A 24,667-nucleotide genomic window follows, 5' to 3' on the forward strand; every position below is an offset into this window, starting at 1 on the left:
GAATGAAGAGTCTGGGCCAAAGAGAAAACATCATTCAGTTGTGAATATGTCTGATGGTGAAAGTAAGGTCTGATGCTGTAAAGAACAATATTGCATAGGAAAGTAGAATGCTAGGTTCATAAATCAAGGTCAATTGGATGTAGTCTAGCAGGAGATGGCAAGAGAAAATACTGGCATTTTAGGAATCAGTGAACTAAAATGGATGAGAATGGACAAATTTAATTCAGATTACCATTATGTCTACTATTGTGGGCAATAATCCATAAGAAGAAATGGAGTAGCCTTCATAGTCAACAAAAGAGTCTGAAATGCAGAACTTGGGTGCAATCTCAAAAATGACAGAATGGTCTCAAACTGTAATTCCTTTCCAAAGCAAACCATTCAGCATCACAGTAATCTAAGTCTATGGTCCAACCATTAATGTCGAAGAAGCTGAAATTGAATGGTTCTATGCAGAACTACAAGACCTTCCAAAACCAACACACACACACACACACACACACACACACACACACAAAGATGCCCCCCCCTTTTTTTTTCTTAATAGAGAATTGGAATTGAAAAGTAGGCAGTAAAGAGAAACCTGTAGTGACAGGCAAGTTTGGATTTGATTACAAAATAAAGCATAGCAAAAGCTAACAGAGTTTTGACAAGAGAATGCACTGGTCATAGCAAACATCTTCTTCCAACAACACAAGGGACAAGTCTACACATGGAAATCACCAGATGGTCAATACTGAAATCAGATTGATTATATTCTTTGCAGCTGAAGAAGGAGAAGCTCTATACAGTCAGCAAAAACAAGACCTGGAACTGATTATGACTCAAATCATCAGCTCCTTATTGCAAAATTCAGGCATAAGTTGAAGAAAGTAGGGAACATTTTAAACCATTAAGGTATGACCTAAATCCCTTATTATTATACAGTGGAGGTGATGAATGGATTTAAGAGATTAGATCTGATGGAGTGCCTGAAGAACTATGGACAGAGGGTTCATAACATTGTACAGGAGGCAGTGACCAAAACCATCCTCAAGGCAAAAAAAAAAAAAAATACAAGGAGACAAAGTGGTTGTCTGAGGAGGTCTTCCAAATAGCTCATAAAAGAGGAGCATAAGGCAAAGGAGAAAGGGAAAGACATACCTAACTGGATGCAGAGTACCAGAGTAAAGCAAGGGTAGATGAGAAAGCTTTCTTAAGCAAATAGTGAAGAGAATTATAGGAAAACAATAGAATAGGAGAAACTAGAGATTTCTTCAAGAAAATTTGAGATATCAAGGGAATATTTGATGCAAAGATGGACACAATAAAGGAAAGAAATGGCAAGGACCTAACAGAAGCAGAAGAGATTAAGAAGTGGCAAGGATACACAGAAGAACTATACAAAAAAGTTCTTAATGACCCAGGTAACCCTGACAATATGGTCACTCACCTAGATCCAGACATCCTGGAGTGTGAAGTCAAGTGGATCATAGGAAACATTGCTAAGGATAAAACTAATGATGGAATTCCCACTGAGCTTTTTCAAATCCTAAAAGTGATGCTCTTTTATGTTAATATGCTAGAAAAATTAGCATTCTAACATAATGCTGCAGTTAATATTTTATAAAAATTAGAAAATTCAGCTGTGGTCACAGGATTGGAAAAGGTTAGTTTTCATTCCAGTCTCAAAGAAGGACAATACCAAAGAATGTTCAAAATACCATACAATTGCACTCATTTCACATGCTAGCAAGATTATGCTCAAAATCCTTTAAGCTATGCTTTAGCAGTACATGAACTGAGAATTTCCCAATGTACAAGCTGGATTTAGAAAAGGCACAGGAACCAGAGATCAAATTCCCTACATCCACTGGGTCAAAGAAGAAGTGAAGTAATTCCAAAAAATCTACTTCATTGATGATGCAAAAGTCTTTGACTATGTGGATCACAACAAACTGTAAACAATTCTTAAAGAGATGGGAATACCAGACCACCTTATCTGACTCCTGAGAAGCCTGTGGGCAGGACAAGAATTGATAGCTAGAACTGGGAACAACAGAATGCTTCAAAATTGGGAACAGAGTATGTCAAATCAATTTATATTGTCATCCTGCTCATTTAATTTATATGCAGAGTACATCATGCAAAATTCTGGGCTGGATGACTCACAAGTTGGAATCAAGGTTGCCAGGAAAAATATTGACAACCTCAGATATGCAGCTGATACCACTTCAATGGCAGAAAGTGAAGAGGAACTAAAGAGCCTTTTGATGAGGGTGAAAAGGAAAATGAGAAAGCTGGCTTAAAATTGAACATTCAAAAAACAAAGATCATGGCATTTGGTCCCATCATTTCATGACAAATAGATGGTGAAAAACTGAAAACAGTGATAGACTTTATTTTCTTGTGCTCCAAATCACTGGGGACAGTGACAGCAGCATGAAATTAAAAGACAGTTGCTCCTTGGAAGAAAAGCTATGACAAACCTAGACAGCATATTAAAAAGCAGAGACATCACTTTGCCGACAAAGCAAAGGTTCATGTAGTTAAAGCTATGGCTTTTCCAGTAATCATGCATGGATGTGAGAGCTGAACCCTAAAGCAGGCTGAGCACTGAAGAACTGATGCTTTCAAACTGTGGTGCTGGATAAGACTCTTGAGAGTCCCTTGGACAGCAAAGCAATGCAACCAGTCAATCTTAAAGGAAATCAACACTGAATACTCATTGGAAAGACTGATGCTGAAAATGAAGCTTCAGTACTCTGGACACCTGATGTGAAGAGCCAACTCTTTGGAAAAGGCCCTAATGTTGAGAAAGTTTGAGAGCAAGAAAAGAGGGCAACAGAGGATGAGATGGTTGAATGGCATTATTGACTCAATGGGCATGAGTTTGAGCAGACTCTGGGGGATACTCAAGGACAGGGAACCCTGGTATGGTCTAGTCCATGGGGTATCAAAGAGCTGGACATGACTTAGGGACTAAACAACAATAATATTTTGAATAATTTTATAGTTTGAAACGGAGAAGGCAATGGCACCCCACTCCAGTACTCTTGCCTAGAAAATCCCATGGACGGAGGAGCCTGGTAGACTGCAGTCCATGGGGTCGCTAAGAGTCGGACACGACTGAACGACTTGACTTTCATTTTTCACTTTCATGCATTGGAAAAGGAAATGGCAACCCACTCCAGTGTTCTTGCCTGGAGAATCCCAGGGACGGGGGAGCCTGGTGGGCTGCCGTCTATGGGGTCGCGCAGTCAGACAGGACTGAAGCGACTTACCAGCAGCAGCAGCAGCATAGTTTGAAAGGGAGGTAAAGTGTAAAATTGGAGAAGGCAATGGCACCCCACTCCAGTACTCTTGCCTGGAAAATCCCATGGATGGAGGAGCCTGGTAGGCTGCAGTCCATGGGGTCGCTAAGAGTCGGACACAACTGAACGACTTGACTTTCACTTTTCACTTTCATGCATTGGAGAAGGAAATGGCAACCCACTCCAGTGTTCTTGCCTGAAGAATCCCAGGGATGGGGGAACCTGGTGGGCTGCCGTCTACGGGGTCGCACAGAGTTGGACACGACTGAAATGACTTAGCAGCAGCAGCAGCAAAGTGTAAAATATTTAAAAATGCTAATAGCTCACTAAATATATAAATGTTGGGATCTACTTAACTTTTATCTCACTTATGGAATTATGACTTTTGAAGTAAAGATAGAGCTAATAAAAATATTATAGTAGTAATAGCTATAAATTGCTTTTACAGGCTTTATATCACACTCAAGTGATTAAAATATCTTAATTTCTGATTTTGTAGTTCTCCAAGTCATTTAGAACAGAGTGCATTATTGAATGGAAATAAATATGAATTTGTCATTAAAATTAGATAAGCAGCATCAACCTTAAACCCAGACAGAGAAAGTTAGGTGTGATTTTAGTGGTACCAGACACAGTTTATAATTTATTACCAAAAAAAAAAAGATTCTTAACTTCCCTCCTCAACAGGTGGTAGTGTTGAGCAATTTGATTATATTTTATTTAAAAGAGGACAACCCTTTAATTACATGATTAGACATAGGGAGAACTGTTCTAGAAGCTATGAAAATAACTTTAAATTTATGATGAAATAACTGACAGAGACATATTCAAAAGCAGATTTCAATCTAAGTTATATTATGAGGAGACTTTAATAGATAAATTTTTCTCCATAAATTTCCCTGGTAGGTAGCTTCTCTATTAGGTCTTAAATTCGATTTAGATATGTGAACTGTTTTCTTGGAAATAGTATTAAGGACACTGAAAATTGCTGTGCATGTATTAGCAACCTAGATAGCAAATTTGAAATGGAAGAACAGGGTCTTCATCTTGGTCTGTCTATATTAATAATACTTAATATTTATCAGATCTTGATATTAGCTAAATAATATTTATACAACCTCTGTATTATACAACCTAATGTATATGCATATTTTAGTCTCAATGTTCAGAAATTATCTGTGTTGTTCTTGCTACTTATCTGCGTAATTATTCTGCATTTCCAACTTATCAAATAAAATTAGTAACTAAGCCCAGAATGACATATTCTTATATCTAGGACTCTCTTAGTTATCAGTACAGAAATTTATTGACTTTCAGGAATTCATTTGATGTTCCTTGTTGATAATACAAAGTAGGTGGGATGAAGGATACATGTTTTTTAATTTCATTAAAAATGAGAGTATATTCAGTTGATGTAATTCTTTCAAATCTCATTTATTTGACTCTTCTTTATGGCATTTGACAAGAAAAAGTAAGAGAAAATTGAATGCAATAAGTACAGTTTCTCATCTCTTTGAAAGGCAACTTTGGCACATTGTGAAGAAGGCTGAGCGCTGAAGAATTGATGCTTTTGAACTGTGGTGTTGGAGAAGACTCTTGAGAGTCCCTTGGACTGCAAGGAGATCCAACCAGTCCATTCTGAAGGAGATCAGCCCTGGGATTTCCTTGGAGGGAATGATGCTGAAGCTGAAACTCCAGTACTTTGTCCACCTCATGCGAAGAGCTGACTCATTGGAAAAGACTCTGATGCTGGGACAGATTGAGGGCAGGAGGAGAAGGGGACACCAGAGGATGAGATGGCTGGATGGCATCACTGATTTGATGGACTTGAGTCTGAGTGAACTCCGGGAGTTTGTGATGGACAGGGAGGCCTGGTGTGCTGCGATTCATGGGGTCACAAAGAGTCAGACACGACTGAGTGACTGAACTGAACTGAACTGAACTGAACTGAAGGAAAAAAATTCATTTGATGTTCCTTGTTGATAAGCTACAAAACACAAATGTGTAGTGTTGGTGTTTCTGTATATGGGTTAAATGCATATTTGCATTTAAAATTTGCATTTCACAATTTAAAGATGAATGACCCATTAATATGTATTGCTTCAGTAGATTGAGAAAATATGAGTATCAATTACCATTAGAGGGAAGGGATGATAGTTTTTTCTTCAAATTCTTTAATTATTAAATATATCTATAATGAATCTTTCTTAATACCATATACTGTAAAATATCAATATCAAATGTCAATTTCGATGGCACCCTACTCCAGTACTCTTGCTTGGAAAATCCCGTGGACGGAGGAGCCTGGTAGGCTGCAGTCCATGAGGTCGCTAAGAGCCGGACACGACTGAGCGACTTCACTTTCACTTTTCACTTTCATGCATTGGAGAAGGAAATGGCAACCCACTCCAGTGTTCTTGCCTGGAGAATCTCAGGGATGGTGGAGCCTGATGGGCTGCCGTCTGTGGGGTTGCACAGAGTCGGACATGACTGAAGCAACTTAGCAGCAGCAGCAGCAAGGCATATGCTAAGGTCTTGGCTACATTATCATCCCTTCCCTCTAATGGTAATTGATACTCATATTTTCTCAATCTACTGAAGCAATACATATTAATGGGTCATTCATCTTTAAATTGTGAAATGCAAATTTTAAATACAAATATGCATTTAACGCATATACAGAAACACCAACACTACACATTTGTGTTTTGTAGCTTGCACAGGCATAGACATTTTTTTTCCTATCCAAACTGTATAACAATATTGCACAATACTAATACAATAGTGTTCATTTCATTTCTTGATAACACAGTCTACCAATACTCTCTACCTTTGGCTTACTGATACTCGGATAGTAAAGAATCCGGTTGCAATACAGGAGACATGGTTTCGATCCCTGGGTGAGGAAGATCTGCTAGAGAAGGGAATGACATCCCAGTCCAGTGTTCTTGCCTGGAGAATTCTATGGACAGAGAAGCCTGGCGGGATATGGTCCATGGGGTTGCAAAGAGTAAGACACAACTGAGTGACTAACACTTTCACTTTCAGTAAGGAAGAACAGAGAGAAGGAGCTATCACTTCACAAACTTTCCCTTTCACTGTATATCATAATTTTCAGCATAGTGGTTGGATAATATAGGGCAGTAACATAGAAAAGAAAGGATATGATAGGGTTTCTGTTATTCTCTTTTTCTTAGAATGTCACTGCCTTCTTCTAGCTAGGGTTGAAATAGAAAGCATGGTTTCTTAGCACTGTCAGCATCTCTGCTTGTTCCTTGGGTGGTTTAACAGGCTTGTCTTATACCCACTTGAGTCCTGCTGTACACTCACACATTGTGATCAATGCAAATCTGTACTCATGGAACATCACAAATGCTATATGAGAATAGAGACAAGGGCAAGCTATAGTAAACATGCATACTGCACATAGCTCTCCTGTGCACATGCATGTTCTGCTGTCCAAGTGGACTTGACTTACAAAACTTACATTCAAAATAAAGTTACTGATTTGTGCATGATAATTTAAAACTTCCCATACTGCCCCACCCCTGCCCCACCGACCAAGCTATTATGCGTAAAGTAAGCTGCAGGATGTATTATGCAGTGCAGGGAATGTACCCAGCATTTTATGATGACTGTAAGTGGAGTATAACCTTTGAGGATTATAAGTCACTGTGTTGTACACCTGTAATTTGTGTGGTGTTGTGCAGTGTTCTTGCCTGGAGAATCCCAGGGACAGGGGAGCCTAGTGGGCTGCTGTTTATGGGGTTGCACAGAGCCGGACATGACTGAAGTGACTTAGCAGCGGCAGCAGCAGTACATCAATTATAAATCAATAAAAATAATAATTAATAAATAAATTATCAGGCATTTCAATGTATTGACAGGAAGATTCCTAAAACAACATAGGACTCTTTTGAACAGGGGACCATGTGCAAATGCCTAGGTCATATGCTTATGGGTTGGCTTTGTCTACATCATAGCTCAGATCTCTCTTGGTACTTACAGACCATACAGATAGCCCCATAGCAATTTAAAGTTTCTCTCTTCCTTCCTTTTTCTATCCATTCCTCCTTCTCTCTTCCTTTCTGTAATTATGTCATAAATACAGACTATCTTCTTAAATGTACTGCCTTCACCCTCTTTGCTCGTGACTTCTCTGGTTCTTCCTCATATGATATAGGTGTCAGTTCATCTTTCTAACTTGCCTTTAACTTCCAGATCTGGCACCTTTCAACAGCATATACTACTATACTTATCATATCACATTTTATATAGTACTGGACTTTTTGTCTGGAAGACCACCAGTGTGTCCACTTCTGAAAAAGTCCCTTGGCCTATTATGTCCACCATTAATTTTTCATTACTTAAGAGAGAATGTGACATACTGTACGTTTTCAATAAAGAATGACTTTATTTTGTGCCCTCATTTTTAAAAATAGAATATCAGTAATGCTATTTCAGGGAAAATTAACAATATAATTTGAAAGGGGAAGGCATTGTACTATTTTAGATACTCAGGTCTGTCTTTTTTTTTGAAACCAATCCATGGGTTTTTAAACAGCCTTTAGCTATTCAAAATGTTTTGGTTGCTTTGGAACACATGTAGAGTAATAAACTCTCATATTATTTTCAAGATGAACTCTTATTTCATCATTTTTATTATTGATCATTTATGTTTAGCATTTTAACTTATAATCTATAGCTTTAACTTATCAGCAAATTGTTTCTTTTTTTTCAGTTCAGTTCAGTTCAGTTCAGTCGCTCAGTTGTGTCCAACTCTTTGTGACCCCATGGATTGCACCATGCCAGGGCTCCCTGTCCACAGCCAGAGTTTACTCAAACTCACATCCATCGAGTCAGTGATGCCATCGAGCCATCTCATACTCTGTCTTCGCCTTCTCCTGCCCCCAATCCCTCCCAGCATCAGAGTCTTTTCCAATGAGTCAACTCTTCTCATGAGGTGGCCAAAGTACTGGAGGTTCAGCTTCAGCATCATTCCTTCCAAAGAACACCCAGGACTGATCTCCTTTAGAATGGACTGGTTGGATCTCCTTGCAGTCCAAGGGACTCTCAAGAGTCTTCTTCCCAACACTGCAGTTCAAAAGCATCAATTCTTTGGTGCTCAGCTTTCTTCACAGTGCAACTCTCACATCCATAAATCACCCCTGGAAAAACCATAGCCTTGACTAGACGGACCTTTGTTGGCAAAGTAATGTCTCTGCTTTTGAATCTGCTATCTAGGTTGGTCATAACTTTCCTTCCAAGGAGTAAGTGTCTTTTAATTTCATGGCTGCAATCACCATCTGCAGTGATTTTGGAGTCCACAATAATAAAGTCTGACACTGTTTCCATTGTTTCCACATCTATTTCCCATGAAGTGATGGGACCAGATGCCATGATCTTAGTTTTCTGAATGTTGAGCTTTAAGCCAACTTTTTCACTCTCCTCTTTCACTTTCATCAGGAGGCTTTCTAGTTCCTCTCCACTTTCTACCATAAGGGTGGTGTCACCTGCATATCTGAGGTTATTGATATTTCTCCCCAATCTTGATTCCAGCTTGTGCTTCTTCCAGCCCAGCGTTTCTCATGATGTACTCTGCATAGAAGTTAAATAGGCAGGGTGACAATGTACAACCTTGACTTACTCCTTTTCCTATTTGGAACCAGTGTGTTGTTCTATATCCAGTTCTAACTGGTGCTTCCTGACCTGAATATAGGCTTCTCAAGAGGCAGGTCAGGTGGTCTGGTATTCCAATCTCTTTCAGAATTTTCCACATTTTATTGTGGAAGTCACTAAAAATCATATTTAATGCTGTACTTCTTCATGTTGCACTCTATAAGAATGCAAACATTATTGAAGGAAAATTATAAACATTTTTAAAAGATGTACAATGGGAAAATTGGCTCTATGCCTTGATAATAGCATAATAAAAATTTCCAGCTAAGATCTTTATAATTTTGTAAAACAAAAGTTTTGTAAGAATACAAAGGTAGTTTTTTCCTCTTTTTTGACAATCTATTAGTTAGAGCAGTTTAAGATTCACAGTGAAATTTATCAGTAGCTCATTTTTTTTCTCAAATTAGTAAAAAATTTTATTCATTGAACCTTTCTTTTTTTCAAAACTCAAAGTTTATATTTAGTTATATGAATAAAGTAAAATCTAGTGGAGAAGGAAACGGCAACCCACTCCAGTGTTCTTGCCTGGAGAATCCCAGGGACGGCAGAGCCTGATGGGCTGCTGTCTATGGGGTCGCACAGAGTCGGACACAACTGAAGCGACTTAGCAGCAGCAGAGGTTGCTGCTGCTGTTGCTGCTAAGTCGCGTCAGTCGTGTCTGACTCTGTGCGACCCCATAGATGGCAGCCCACCAGGCTTCCCCGTCCCTGGGATTCTCCAAGCAAGAACACTGGAGTGGGTTGCCATTTCCTTCTCAAATGCATGAAAGCAAAAAGTGAAAATGAAGTTGCTCAGTCGTGTCCAACTCTAGAGACCCCATGGACTACAGCCTACCAGGCTCCTCCGTCCATGGGATTTTCCAGGCAAAAGTACTGGAGTGGGGTGCCATTGCCTTCTCCGAGCAGCAAAGGTAGGAGTATATATATATTCATAAAGCTGAAGACAACTTTCAAAAGTAATTATGATTTTGAACTAATTTTCAGTATTTAAAATTTACTACTATATTTAAAAAGAAAGTATCCATCAATGATACTATCCTTCATTCTCATTAATTGGAACTTGAAATGACACAGAAGTTGATTCATTATTCAATTTAGCTTTATATCAATTTAGATTTCAGACACTTTATTCCAAATTGGAAGCTCATTGGGTAGTCTGCCTAAATCCTATTAACAATGTATACTCTGGCATTTAAAATTGATATAATATTTGAGCAGCTTGAAAATTTTAATACACTTCCATATGAAATGGTATATAAAATGTTCATGTACTTCAAAATACAGATGAGTTGATATTGCTTAATTAGCATCAATTTAATTGCCTTAAGGAGCATAACATTGTTTTTCTTTGATTTAATTATATTAGAACAGATGGGTGGCACATGGCCATTCAATGTGTAATTTTTTTAGCATTTAATTACCAAGGCCATACTAGGCTAAAGTCATGCATACTAGAAAAGATGGTAGTCGTGTATCATATTTCTGATATTCTTATCTCTCTATTAACCTTTCTCCACAACTTCTCCCAAACTTTGTTCTTTCAAAGGAAGAGAGTCTTTGATTGCATGTACCATATGATCCTGCAATCATACTCCTTGTTGTTTACCCAAAAAAGCTAAACTCTTATGTCCACACAAAAACCAGCAAGTGGATGTTTTGAGCAGCTTTATTCATAGTTGCTAAAACATGGAACAAACCATGTCCTTCCAAAGGTGAATAAATAAACTGTGGTACATCCGGACAGTGAAATGCCATTCAGTGTTAAAAAAAGAAATGATGTATTAAGACATAAAAGGAAATAAAGGAAACCTAAATACAATTATAAATGAAAGAAGACAATCTGTAAAGGCTACATACTGTATGATTCCAAGTACAATTGGCCCTTGAACAACACAGGAGTTATGGGCTCCCACCTTCTGCTCAGTCAAAAATTTGTGTATATATGTAGTCCTTGTTATTCCTCCATATCCTCAGATCCACATCCTCTGATTCAACCAACTATAAATTTTGTAGTGTGGCATTGTAGTATTTACTATTGAAAAAAAAAAAAAGAAGTCTATGTAAGTAGACACTTGCAGTTCAAATTCATGCTGTTCAAGGGTCAACTGTATACAACATTCTAAGAAAGGTAAAACCAAGAGACAGTAAAAAGATCAATGCTTGCTAGGGGACATGGGGTAGGCAGGGAAGAATTGAAGGAGCACAGTTTTAGAGCAGTGAAACTACTCTATATGATACAATAAAGTTGGGTTCATATCATTGTACATTTGTCCAAACCCTCTGTAGAGCTTAAAAAATGAAGACTAAGTCCTAGTGTAGTCTTTGGGTTATAATAATGTGTCTATGCAGGTTTATTATGATTCTGGTGGAGGACACTGATAATAGGGAATGCTATGCATGTGTGGTACATGGGTGTATATGGGAAATATTTGTATCTTCCACTTAATTTTTCTATAAGCATAAAACTGCACTAAAAATTAAAGTTTACTTTTACAAAGTTGTGACTTGAAATCAATCCAGTCTTTTTCCATCTATTTGTCATTGTAAGGGGATACTAATGCTACATCCAGCTCTCTACAACCTGGGATTGACAATGAGGGTCTCCAGCCCTCTACAACCTGAGATTGACAAAGAGTGTCTCTTAGAAAATTAATTTCTCTTTATAAGTTTCCAAATTGATAATTTAAAAACTGAATTATACAATCTCTCTTATTTTGCATTATTTTTAAGAATTTATTTTTTTAGATAACTGTGCTTTCATGTTGAGTTCATAATACAGAGTGATTCTGAATCAGTTCAGTTCAGTTCAGCTGCTCAGTCATGTCCAACTCTTTGCAACCCCATAGACTGCAGCACACCAGGCATCCCTGTCCATCACCAACTGCCAGAGTTTACTCAAACTCATGCCCGTTGACTCAGTGATACCATCCAACCATCTCATCCTCTGTCATCCCCTTCACCTCCCACCTTCAATCTTTCCCAGCCTCAGTGTCTTTTCAAATGACTCAGCTCTTTGCATCAGGTAGCCAAGTATTGGAGTTATAGCTTCAGCATCAGTCCTTCAAATGAATATTCATGAATGATTTCCTTCAGGATGAACTGGTTGAATCTCCTTGCAGTCCAAAGGACTCTCAAGAATCTTCTCCAACACCACAGTTCAAAAGCATCAATTCTTCGGCGCACAGCTTTCTTTACAGTCCAAGTCTTATATCCATACATGACTACTGGAAAAACAAGAGACTTGACTATACGGACCTTTGTTGGCAAAGTAATGTCTCTGCTTTTTAATATGCTGTCTAGGTTGGTCATACATTTCCTTCCAAGGAGTTAGTGTCTTTTAATTTCATGGCTGCAGTCATAATCTGCAGTGATTTTGGAGCCCCCCAAAATAAAGGCTGTCACTGATTCCACTGTTTTCCCATCTATTTGACATTAAGTGATGGGACCAGATGCTATGATCTTAGTTCTCTGAATGCTGTGTTTTAAGCCAACTTTTTCACCCTCCTCTTTCACTTTCATCAGGGGCTATTTAGTTCTTTGCTTTCTGCTATAAGGGTGGGGTCATCTGCATATCTGAGGTTATTGATATTGCTCCAGGCAATCTTGATTCCAGCTTGTGCTTCATCCAGCCCAGTGTTTCTCATGATGTACTCTGCATATAAGTCAAATAAACAGGGTGACAATATACAGACTTGATGTACTCCTTTTCCTTTTTGAAACCAGTCTGTTGCTCCATGCCCAGTTCTAACTTGCTTGCTGACCTGCATACAGATTTCTCAAGAGGCAGGTCAGGTGGTCTGATATTCCTATCTCTTTCAGAATTTTCCACAGTTTATTGTGATCCACACAGTCAAAAGATTGGCATAGTCAATAAAACAGAAATAGATGTTTTTCTGGAACTCTTGGTTTTTCAATGATTCAACGGATGTTGGCAATTTGATCTCTGGTTCCTCTGCCTTTTCTAAAACCAGCTTGACATCTGAAAGTTCACAGTTCATGTACTGTTGAAGCCCGGCTTGGAGAATTTTGAACACTACTTTACTATCATGTGAGATGAGTGCAATTGTGTGATAGTCTGAGCATTCTTTGGCATTGTGTTTCTTTGGGATTGGAATGAAAACTGACCTTTACCTGTCCTGTGGCCACTGCTGAGCTTTTCAAATTTGCTGGCACATTGAGTGCCACACTGTCACAGCATCATCTTTTAGGATTTTTAGGATTTGAAATAGCTCAACTGGAACTCCATCACCTCCACTAGCTCTTTTCAAGTGATGCTTCCTAAGGCTCACTTGGTTTTGCACTCCAGGATATCTGGCTTTAGATGAGTGATCACACCATCGTGATGATATGGGTTGTGAATATATTTTTTGTACAGTTCTTCTGTGTATTCTTGCCACCTCTTCTTAGTATCTTCTGCTTCTGTTAGGTCCATACCATTTCTGTCCTTTATTGTGCCCATCTTTGCATAAAATGCTCCCTTGGTATCTCTAATTTTATTGAGGAGATCTCTAGTCTTTCCCATTCTATTGTTTTCCTCTACTTCTTTGTATTGATCACTGAGAAAGCCTTTCTTATTTCTCCTTGTTATTCTTTGGAACTCTGCATTCAAATGGGAGTAGTTTTCCTTTTGTCCTTTGCTTTTCTCTTCTCTTCTTCTCACAGCTATTTGTAAGGTGTCCTCAGACAGCCATTTTGCCTTTTTTTCATTTCTTTTTCTTGGGGATGGTCTTGATTCCTTTCTCCTGTACGATGTCATGAACCTCCATCCATAGTTCATCAGGGTCTCTATCAGATCTAGTCCTGTAAATCTATTTCTCACTTCCACTGTATAATCATAAGGGATTTGATTTAGGTTATACCTGAATGGTCCAGTGGTTTTCCCTAAATTCTTCAAGTCTGAATTTGGTAGTAAGGACTTCACGATCTGAGCCACAGTCAGCTCCTGGTCTTGTTTTTGTGGACTGTATGGAGCTTTTCCATCTTTGGCTGCAAAGAATATAAACAACCTGATTTCGGTGTTGACTATCTAGTGATGTCCATGTGTAGAGTCTTCTCGTGTGTTGTTGGAAGAGGGTGTTTGTAATAACCAGTGCATTTTCTTGGCAAAACTCTATTAGCCTTTGCCCTGCTTCATTCTGTACCCACATCAAGGCCAAAATTGCCTTTTACACCAGGTGTTTCTTGACTTCCTACTTTTGCATTCCAGTCTGCTACAATGAAAAGGACATCTTTTTTTAGTGTTAATTCTGAAAGGTCTTGTAGGTCTTAATATAACTGTTCAACGTCAGCTTCTTCAGGATTATTGCTTGGGGCATAGACTTGGAATACCATGATATTGAATGGTTTGCCTTGGAAACGAACAGAGATCATTCTGTCGTTTTTGAGATTGCATCCAAGAGTGAAAAAGTTGACTTAAAGCTCAACATTCATTAAATGAAGATCATGGCATCTGGTCCCATCACTTCATGGGAAATAGATGGGGGAGCAGTGGAAACAGTGTCAGACTTTATTTTGGGGGGCTCCAAAATCACTGCAGATGGTGATTGCAGCCATGAAATTAAAAGACGCTTACTCCTTGGAAGGAAAGTTATTACCAACCTAGATAGTATATTCAAAAGCAGAGACATTACTTTGCCAACAAAGGTCCGTCTAGTCAAGGCTATGGTTTTTCCTGTGGTCATGTATGGATGTGAGAGTTGGACTGTGAAGAAAGCTGAGCACCGAAGAATTGATGCTTTTGTTGTTTTTTTGTTTGTTTGTTTGTTTTTTAATTTTATTTTATTTTTAAACTTTACATAACTGTATTAGTTTTGCCAAATATCAAAATGAATCCACCACAGGTATACATGTGTTCCCCATCCTGAACCCTCCTCTCTCCTCCCTCCCCATTCCATCCCTCTGGGTCATCCCAGTGCACCAGCCCCAAGCATCCAGTATTGTGCATCGAACCTGGACTGGCAGCTCATTTCATACATGATATTTTACATGTTTCAATGCCATTCTCCCAAATCTTCCCACCCTCTCCCTCTCCCACAGAGTCCATAAGACTGTTCTATACATCAGTGTCTCTTTTGCTGTCTTGTACACAGGGTTATTGTTACCATCTTTCTAAATTCCATATATATGTGTTAGTATACTGTATTGGTGTTTTTCTTTCTGGCTTACTTCACTCTGTATAATAGGCTCCAGTTTCATCCTTTTGAACTGTGGTGTTGGAGAAGACTCTTGAGAGTCCCTTGGACTGCAAGGAGATCCAACCAGTCCATCCTAAAGGAGATCAGTCCTGGGTGTTCATTGGAAGGACTGATATTGAAGCTGAAACTCCAATATGTTGGCCACCTCATGAGAAGAATTAACTCATTGGAAAAGACTCTGATGCTGGGAGGGATTGGGGACAGGAGGAGAAGGGGATGCCAGAGGGTGAGATGGCTGGATGGCATTACTGACTCGATGGACATGAGTTTGAGTGAACTCCAGAAGTTGGTGAGGGCAGGGAGGCCTGGCGTACTGTGTTTCACAGGGTCACAAAGAGTTGAACATGACTGAGCGACCGAACTGAACTGAACAGAATTTTGGACTCTTTTGTTGACTATGATGGCTACTCCATTTCTTCTAAGGGACTCTTGCCCACTTTAGTAGATACAATGGTCATCTGAGTTAAATTCACCCTTCCAGTCCATTTTAGTTCACTGATTCCTAGAATGCCAACGTTCACTCTTGCCATATCCTGTTTAACCACTTCCAATTTGCCTCGATTCATGTACCTAACATTCCAGGTTCCTCTGCAATATTGCTCTTATAGCGTCAGACCCTGCTTCCATCACGGGTCACATCCGCAACTGGATTTTATTTTTGCTTTGTCTCTGTCTCTTCATTCTTTCTGGAGTTATTTCTCCACTGATCTCCAGTATCATATTGGGCACCTACTGACCAGGGGAGTTCATCTTTCAGTGTCTTATCTTTTGCCTTTTCATACTGTTTATGGGGTTTTCAAGGCAAGAAACTGAAGTGGTTTGCCATTCCCTTCTCCAGTGGGCCACATTTTTTCAGAACTCTCCACCATGATCCATCCATCTTTGGTGGCCCTACACGGCATGGCTCATAGTTTCTTTGAGTTAGACAAGGTAGTGGAGTGGCAAGCTGCTGAGAGGAGATACCCCACATCCTAGATCAGGAATGGCAGCTGCACTTTGTGGCAGCAGCCTTGAAGAGATTCTGTATAACCTTCACCAAGTTTCCCCCAGTGGCAGTATCTTGCATAATCATAATACAAAATTACAATCAGAATATTTTCATTAATGAACCTGGTAATTTCACAAGTTTTCCATGCACTCATTTCTTTTTGTATACACGTGCATATTTTTATATAATATTATTATTTGTGTAGATTGTGTGACCACCAATGTCAAGATAAAGAAAAGACAATTTCATCATAAAGATCCCATATTCTATCCTTTTATAGAGACAGTTACCTATTTCCCATTATCCCTCTCCTGTACCTATAAGCCCTGGAAATCACTAACTACTCTAATTTTGTAAATTCAAGAATGTTTTGTGTTTGGTTCATAAGTTTTGTAATTTTGTGCCTGTTTTTTTTTTTTTTTTCCTGAGCCCAATTAATTTGAGATCCATCTAAATTAATTTTTGTATCAGTAATTTATTTTTATTGTTATTTAGTGTTCTATGGAATAAGTGTACCACTTATTGGTAATCACTAGCTTTATGATGGACATTTGGGTTTCATTCATACTTTCCAGTGTGTCTGTAGGATTTTAGCAATGTATCTGTAATTCTGTTGCCTCATATGTTCATCACATTTGATGTTACTACTATTTTAAATTTATTATAATTACTTTTATTTTGGCTATTCTGATATATGTGATATACCAATATTTCATTTTGGCTATGATGTGTATTTCTTTGAAGTCAATAGTGACAAACATCTTTTCATGTTATTTACCACCATTTACATTCCTGAATAAACATCTGTTTCTATCTTTTGTTCATTTTAAATTGGACTTTTTTTTTAATTGCTGAGTTTTGACAGCTTTTTTGTATGCTATATGTAAGTACTTTATTGAATATTTACAAATATTTTCACGCAGTTGATGCTTTAGCCTTTCAACTTCTTCTCAACCACTTTTGTAGAGGTAATGGTCTTAATTTTCATGAGATTGTTAAATTGACCTTTTATGGATCATGCTTTTGGTGTTAAGTCTAAGAATTTTTTTGTCCTTTTACAGAGGAAAAAAAAAAATTGGTCATCTGATGTAAACAGCTGACTCATTGGACAAGTCCCTGGTGCTGAGATAGATTGAGGGCAGAAGGAGAAGAGGGCATCAGAGGATGAGAAGCTGGATGGCATCACTGATGCAATGGACATGACCTTGGGCAAACTTTAGGAAACCGTGAGGGACAGGGGCCTGGGGTGGTACAATCCATGGAGTTGCAGAGTTGGACACAACTGGGTGACTAGACAAAAACAACAACTAAGAAACTTTTGCCTAACCTTAGGCCCCAAACTTTTCTTCTATTTTTTTAAAATAATTTTGGACTTCACTTCTAAGACTACAATTCATTTTGAGTTAATTTTTGTATAGAGTATAAGGTTTAGATTGAGTTTAACTTTTTTTTCTTTTAATTGGCCGATCGATCACTCCAGTACCCTTTGTTGAAAAGGCAACACTTCTTACATTGAATTGTTTTTCTGCCCCTTCGCCACAATTCAGTTAGGCATATTTGTGTAGGTGTATTTCTGAAAGAGATGGGAATACCGGACCACCTGACCAGACTCTTGAGAAACCTGTATGCAGGTCAAGAAGCAGCAGTTAGAACTGGACATGGAACAACAGACTGGTTCCAAATAGGAAAAGGAGTACATCAAGGCTGTATATTGTCACCCTGCTTATTTAACTTATATGCAGAGTACATCATGAGAAACACTGGGCTGGAAGAAGCACAAGCTGGAATCAAGATTGCTGGGAGAAATATCAATCACTTCATATGCAGATGCCACCACCCTTATGGCAGAAAGTGAAGAGGAACTAAAAAGCCTCTTGATGAAAGTGAAAGAGGAGAGTGAAAAAGTTGGCTTATAGCTCAACATTCCAAAACTAAGATCATGGCCTCTGGTCCCATCACTTCATGGGAAATAGATGTGGAAACAGTGTCAGACTTTATTTTTTCAGGCTCCAAAATCACTGCAGATGGTGATTGCAGCCATGAAATGAAAAGATGCTTAGTCCTTGGAAGGAAAGTTATGACCCACCTAGATAGCATATTAAAAAGCAAAGCCCTTTCAATTCTGGTTTCCTCAGTGTGTATGCCCAGCAGTGGGATTGCTGGGTTGTATGGCACTTCTATTTCCAGTTTTTTAAGGAATCTCCACACTGTTCTCCATAGTGGCTGTACTAGTTTGCATTCCCATCAACAGTGTAAGAGGGTTCCCTTTTCTCCACACCCTCTCCAGCATTTATTGCTTGTACACCTTTGGATAGCAGCCATTCTGACTGGTGTGAAATGGTACCTCATAGTGGTTTTGATTTGCATTTCTCTGATACTGAGTGATGTTGAGCATCTTTTCATGTGTTTGTTAGGCATCTGTATGTCTTCTTTGGAGAAATGTCTATTTAGCTCTTTGGCCCTTTTTTGATTGGGTCATTTATTTTTCTGGAATTGAGCTGTAGGAGTTGCCTGTACATTTTTGAGATTAGTTGTTTGTCTGTTGCTTCATTTGCTATCATTTTCTCCCATTCTGAAGGCTGTCTTTTCACCTTGCTTATAGTTTCCTTTGTTGTGCAGAAGCTTTTAAGTTTAATTAGGTCCCATTTGTTTATTTTTGCTTGCCCCAATGTTCATTGCAGCACTGTTTATAATAGCCAGGACATGGAAGCAACCTAGACGTCCATCAGCAGATGAATGGATAAGAAAGCTGTGGTGCATATACACAATGGAGTATTACTCAGCCATTAAAAAGATTACATTTGAATCAGTTCTAATGAGGTGGATGAAACTGGAGCCGATTATACAGAGTGAACTAGACAGAAAGAAAAACACCAATACAGTATATTAACCCATATATATGGGATTTAGAAAGATGGTAACAATAACCCTGTATATGAGAGAGCAAAAGAGACACTGATGTATAGAACAGTCTTTTGGACTCTGTGGGAGAGGGAGCAGGTGGGATGATTTGGGAGAATGGCATTGAAATATGTATAATATCATATATCAAACAAGTCACCAGTCCAGGTTCGATGCATGATACTGGATGCTTGGGGCTGGTGCACTGGGACGACCCAGAGGGATGGTATGGGGAGGGAGGAGGGAGGAGGGTTCAAGATGGGGAACACATGTGTACCTGTGGCGGATTCATTTTGATATGTGGTAAAACCAATACAATATTGTAAAGTTAAATAAAATAAAATAAATAAAAAAAGAAAAATAAAAAGCAGAGCCCTTACTTTGCCAACAAAGGTCCATCTAGTCAAGGCTATGGTTTTTCCTGTGGTCATGTATGGATGTGAGAGTTGGACTGTGAAGAAAACTGAGCACCAAAGAATTGATGCTTTTGTTCTGTCGTGTTGGAGGAGACTCTTGAGAGTCCCTTGGACTGCAAGGAGATCCAACCAGTCCATTCTAAAGGACATCAGTCCTGGGTGTTCTTTGGAAGGAATGATACTGAAGCTGAAACTCCAGTACTTTGGCCACCTCATGCAAAGTGTTGACTCATTGGAAAAGACTCTGATGCTGGGAGGGATTGGGGGCAGTAGGAGAAGGGGACGACAGAGGATGTGATGGCTGGATGGCATCACTGACTCAATGGACATGAGTCTGAGTGAACTCCAGGAGTTGGTGTTGGACAGGGAGGCCTAGCGTGCTGCATTTCATGGGGCCGCAGAGTCGGACATGACTGAGCGACTGAATTGAACTGAACTGATTTGTTGGTTTTCCATTCAGTTCCTTTGTTTTCTGTCAGTCTTTCTCCACCAATAAAACACTACCATGGTTAGAATAGCTATGTAATAACCTTTATCATTTGATTGTGTGAGTCCTCCCAACATATTATTCTTTGTTAAAATAATTTTAGTTATTCTGGGTTGCTCCATATGCATTTTAGAATAAATTTACTTATATCTTCCTAAGATTTTGATAAGAATTGCAATTAACCTACATATCAGTTTGAAGATAACTGACATTTTTACTTTGCTGAATCTTGTAATATATAAACATAATATGTCTCTCAACTTATTTAGGTTTTCACTTCTTTCATCAGGTAGTTATAATTTTTAGAACAAAGGTATTGTACATTTTTGAAAGTTTATATATTTCATTTGTTGAAGAAATTATAAATGGTATTATGCTTAAATTTTGTTTTCTATATATATTTTTTTATTATATCGAAAGCTCTTGAATTTTGTCACTTTGCTGAATTTGTTAGTACTAGGAATTGATTTCTATAGATTCTTGAGGTTTTTTCTAAGTAGAAAAATCATATAATCTGCAAATAGAGACAATTGTATTATTTCCTTACCAATCTGTATTCTTTTAATTTTTTTCTTGCCTTAATATAGCTAGCATTTGCAGTACTATGTTGAATAGGAGTGACACCTGGATTTTTTTTTTAATCTTGTTCCTGATCTTACAGGAAAAGCATTCATTCTTTTACTATTACATATAATGTTAGCTGTGACTTTTGATAGATACTTTTCATTATAATGTAGATGTTGCTCTTTCTTTCTAGTTTGACAGTTTTTTTTTTAATCATAAATAAGTGTTAGATTTTACCAAAATTCTTTCTAATTTATCTTGCCATAGAGTGGCAAACTGATAGCTTCCCACATGATTTGTGGTCTCTGAACGAGAAGATTTAACTCTGGGACCAAAGACAGTCTCAGTCACTCAGAGTTTTGTGTAGATTTTTATTTAAAGTGACTGAAAATGCTTCTGACATAGACATCAGAAGGGGACAGGAGAGTACTCGCCTCACTAGTTTAAGAGGGGCATTGTATACTTTTCAACTGGCTGCTGAGAATAGATAAAAAGAATACCTCAAGGTTGTAAGAGTTCTATCAGACCCTTTCCCAAGGCATACATCCTGAAATAACTTCAGTACAAGATTAGCCAGGGAGAATGGGTTCTGAGCAACCTCTCTGGGTGAGATATACTGTTGCTGCGAAATCAGGGGTACAAGTCTTGAGAAACAGATTCCCAGGAAAGATTTGTTACAGTTATAATCATTATCATATAGCCTAAGGAAAGCATAATGGGATCTGAGGAAAGCATTTTCCATAAGTAAGATGTATTACTGCCATGTAGTCCCTTGGACTGCAAGGAGATCCAACCAGTCCATTCTAAAGGAGATCAGTCCTGGGTGTTCACTGGAAGGAATGATGCTAAAGCTGAAACTCCAGTATTTTGGCCACCTCATGCAAAGAGCTGACTCTTTGGAAAAGACTCTAATGCTGGGAGGGATTAGGGGCAGGAGGAGAAGGGGACGACGGAAGATGAGATGGCTGGATGGCATCACCGACTCGATGGACGTGAGTTTGCGTGAATTCCGGGAGTTGGTGTTGGACAGGGAGCGATTCATGGGGGTCGCAAAGAGTCGGACATGACTGAGTGACTAAACTGAATTGAACTGAACTGATTCATTACTTCCAGACCTAAAGAAAGGCCAGTTCTCTGGCAAGATACTTTGTTGCACAGGGCTTAAGGAAAGCTTGAGGAAGAAGGTTCATCTCCTCCTTAAAGGGGCCTGGAGTGCCTAAGCTTTAACTCGCTCAAAACATCATGGATAACTATCTTAGGTAAAAAATTTAACCTCATATTACTATGGGAAAACTCTCTGTCCTATGTCCTTCAGCCTTATTTCTTGATTTGGAAAAAAAAAGGAATTTAGAAAATCCTTTCTCAGTCAGATACCGACAATGGCAGACTCTAGTCTTGAAATAAAATTGTATGCTAAATTTGCTGCAAATTTTTATGTTATATTTTTAGTCAGAAACTATTCTTTCTTTCTCACATTTCTTAATGATACTTTTTCAATTTTTCAGATTAATGTCTTGAGCTAAATGGGGAGCCTGTTATACACTGAGAAAAGATAAAGAGAATATGTTCATATTTTCCAAAATATTAATCCTTCCCATTCAAATAGCTACTTTAGGGAGATTAAGTTTTGAATTAAAGTTATAAGAGATTAGATGAAAATTTACATATTTCTTAAGATTATTTGATATTTGGTTTTCAAGTAGGCATTAAAGGGAATTGACTCATTGGGCACAAGTGAATTTTTCTCTGCCTCCTTCTCAGTATAATCTATCACACAAGAAAAATAACAACTTTGAACTGTTTCTAGAAATGTCTTGTAGATATAGTGATGTAAAAACAAAGTTCTCTGAATAAGCACCTGCACCCTCCTTATTAAGGAGGTTTTTTTCTTTTTTTTTTTTTTAATTTAGCTGCAATTTAGAAAAAGGCCAAGTTTCTAAAATTCAATTTTCCTATTGGATAAGTTTTATAAGTACTATGTGTGACTGAAATCGACCCATAAATATTTTTAGTTATTAAAACAGAGAAAAATATTTAGGCATTCTGTTTTGAAAGCTTGTTATTACTCTATTATCTATTTCTTAAAAGGAGTTATAGATGATTTTAAAATTATAAAAATGTATTGTCTGTACTTGGAAGGACAATAGAGATAATCTAGTGCAGGGATCAGTGAAATATAGCTTGTGTTGTAAACATTTTTGCAAATAAAGTTTTATTGGAATACAATATATCATTTATATATTGCCCATGGCTTCTTTCATTCCACAGCAGCAAAGTTGAGTAGTAGAGACAAAGACAATAGGCCTCATAAAACAAAACAAAAAATTTACTATCTGGTCTTTAGCAATGTTTGCCAACCTTAGATCTTGTTGAAATTTTTATCTTTAGAGATAAGGACTGGCCTTAAAAATTAACTTTCAAAACATAGAATTAGTGAATTCCTGAGTTTAAAATACAGCATTAGATATCCATATTTATATTTCTATATAGAGTACAGAGTACAGTAATTGGATTTTTGGTGTTTTTTCCTAAAAAAAAAAACTAAAGTTTAAATTATATAGTATATTGTAGATACACATTATATATATTATAATGTGTATCTATATATATACATATACATATTGTTATATGTTACATAAAGACTTTGATGTATGGTGCATGCTGAGATGCTCAACCCAAACTATCCTTCAAAAGTGAAAGACAGGTAAGACTGATTTGTCCAGCTTCTGGATACCTTTCCAGAAGAAAACCCCCATTTATCAGATACCTTCAGGAACTAACTGAGCTGAACAGAGTTATCTATCCAAGGTCAAGTCTGCTTCCTGGGTGGCTGGGATCAAGCATAAAAATAGTATAAAAGCCTGATTCCCATTAAACCAACTCAGGAAAATGCCACAGGAATATTCCTGCTTCCCAGCTCCTCATCAAGTGGGGTCGGTGAAGGAGGCTTTCACTGAGGGAGCACTACAGCTCAGTTTCTCCCAGGGCCCAATTGTTCTTCCCTCTTTCCTTCTTTTTCCCTTCCATAGGTACTGAGATTAAGCACAGTCTCTAGTAAGCCTCTTGCTGGCTAATTTCTATCTCAGAATCTATTTCCCTTGGAACCCATGCTGGTAAGTTGCCATTAATACAATAAAGAGCAAGAGCATTTCCAAATCAGTTTGTGAGATTCAACTATCAGACACTTATTTGATGTTTTTATTTAACAACACCTGTTTAGTAAGAATACACTGCCTTTCATGAATGTAGTTTTTCCTACTTCTTTGTAAAATAGCTTCATCAGTTATTAGGTGGAGCTCGTTTTCTGGTGTAACTTAGTAATGCAATTATTGGCATTCATGCCTTTGGTAAGTGAACTCTAGGATGCTGCAAATCGTTCAGCATCTCTCTACGTCTTATACTGTCAAGCAAGGAGGATGTGCTGGCCCCTTTTAACTACCATGTTGCTAACAACACAGTGATTAATGAAAACTGAGAACAGATAATGGTAATGATGGGGAAGGAGTTCAATAATACCTGACTGCCCATCAGCATTTCTCCTTTGAATTTTAAGTTTTTTTGCTTTTTCTATTGTAAGTCTTACCCATACAGAGAGGAAAGTAGATGGTTAGCCTAAATTCAGCTAAAATTATGGTTTTGCTTAGATATTAATGATAACTGCATTTAATTTAACTGAGACCTGGTGTTTTAGCTGCTAAAGTGTGCAACAGAAATGGAAGGCTGCTTGGGAGAAAAAAACACAGGTTATAATTTTTTTTTTCTGCTATCTTCTGACATTTTTAGTAGTTTACGCCAACTGAATGGCTTTACAAAGTAAAGCTAAACAAATAAAAGTGAATGGGGTATAGAAAGAAAGGCTTAAGTGGCCCTGTCAAAGATAGAGTGACAAAGTATTGTAAATATTTGGCATGTTCTGTAAGTACATGGCACTCAATCAAAAGCTATTTAAACTTTAAAAGGACTAGAAACAATAAAATTGAATGGAACTACTTCTGTTTTATCTGTTTTCTTAAAGTGTTTTATTGTACTTTTTTCAGATGTGGATTTTTAACTTTGAAATCCACATATAAGCATTAGCTTTAAATGTGTCATCAAAATTTGTACCACTAGTATATGCACAAAGAAGTTTAATACTATTTAGATTTA

Source organism: Bubalus kerabau, chromosome 11 (genome assembly GCF_029407905.1).
Source record: "Bubalus kerabau isolate K-KA32 ecotype Philippines breed swamp buffalo chromosome 11, PCC_UOA_SB_1v2, whole genome shotgun sequence".
In the NCBI taxonomy this organism is placed as follows: Eukaryota; Metazoa; Chordata; class Mammalia; order Artiodactyla; family Bovidae; genus Bubalus; species Bubalus kerabau.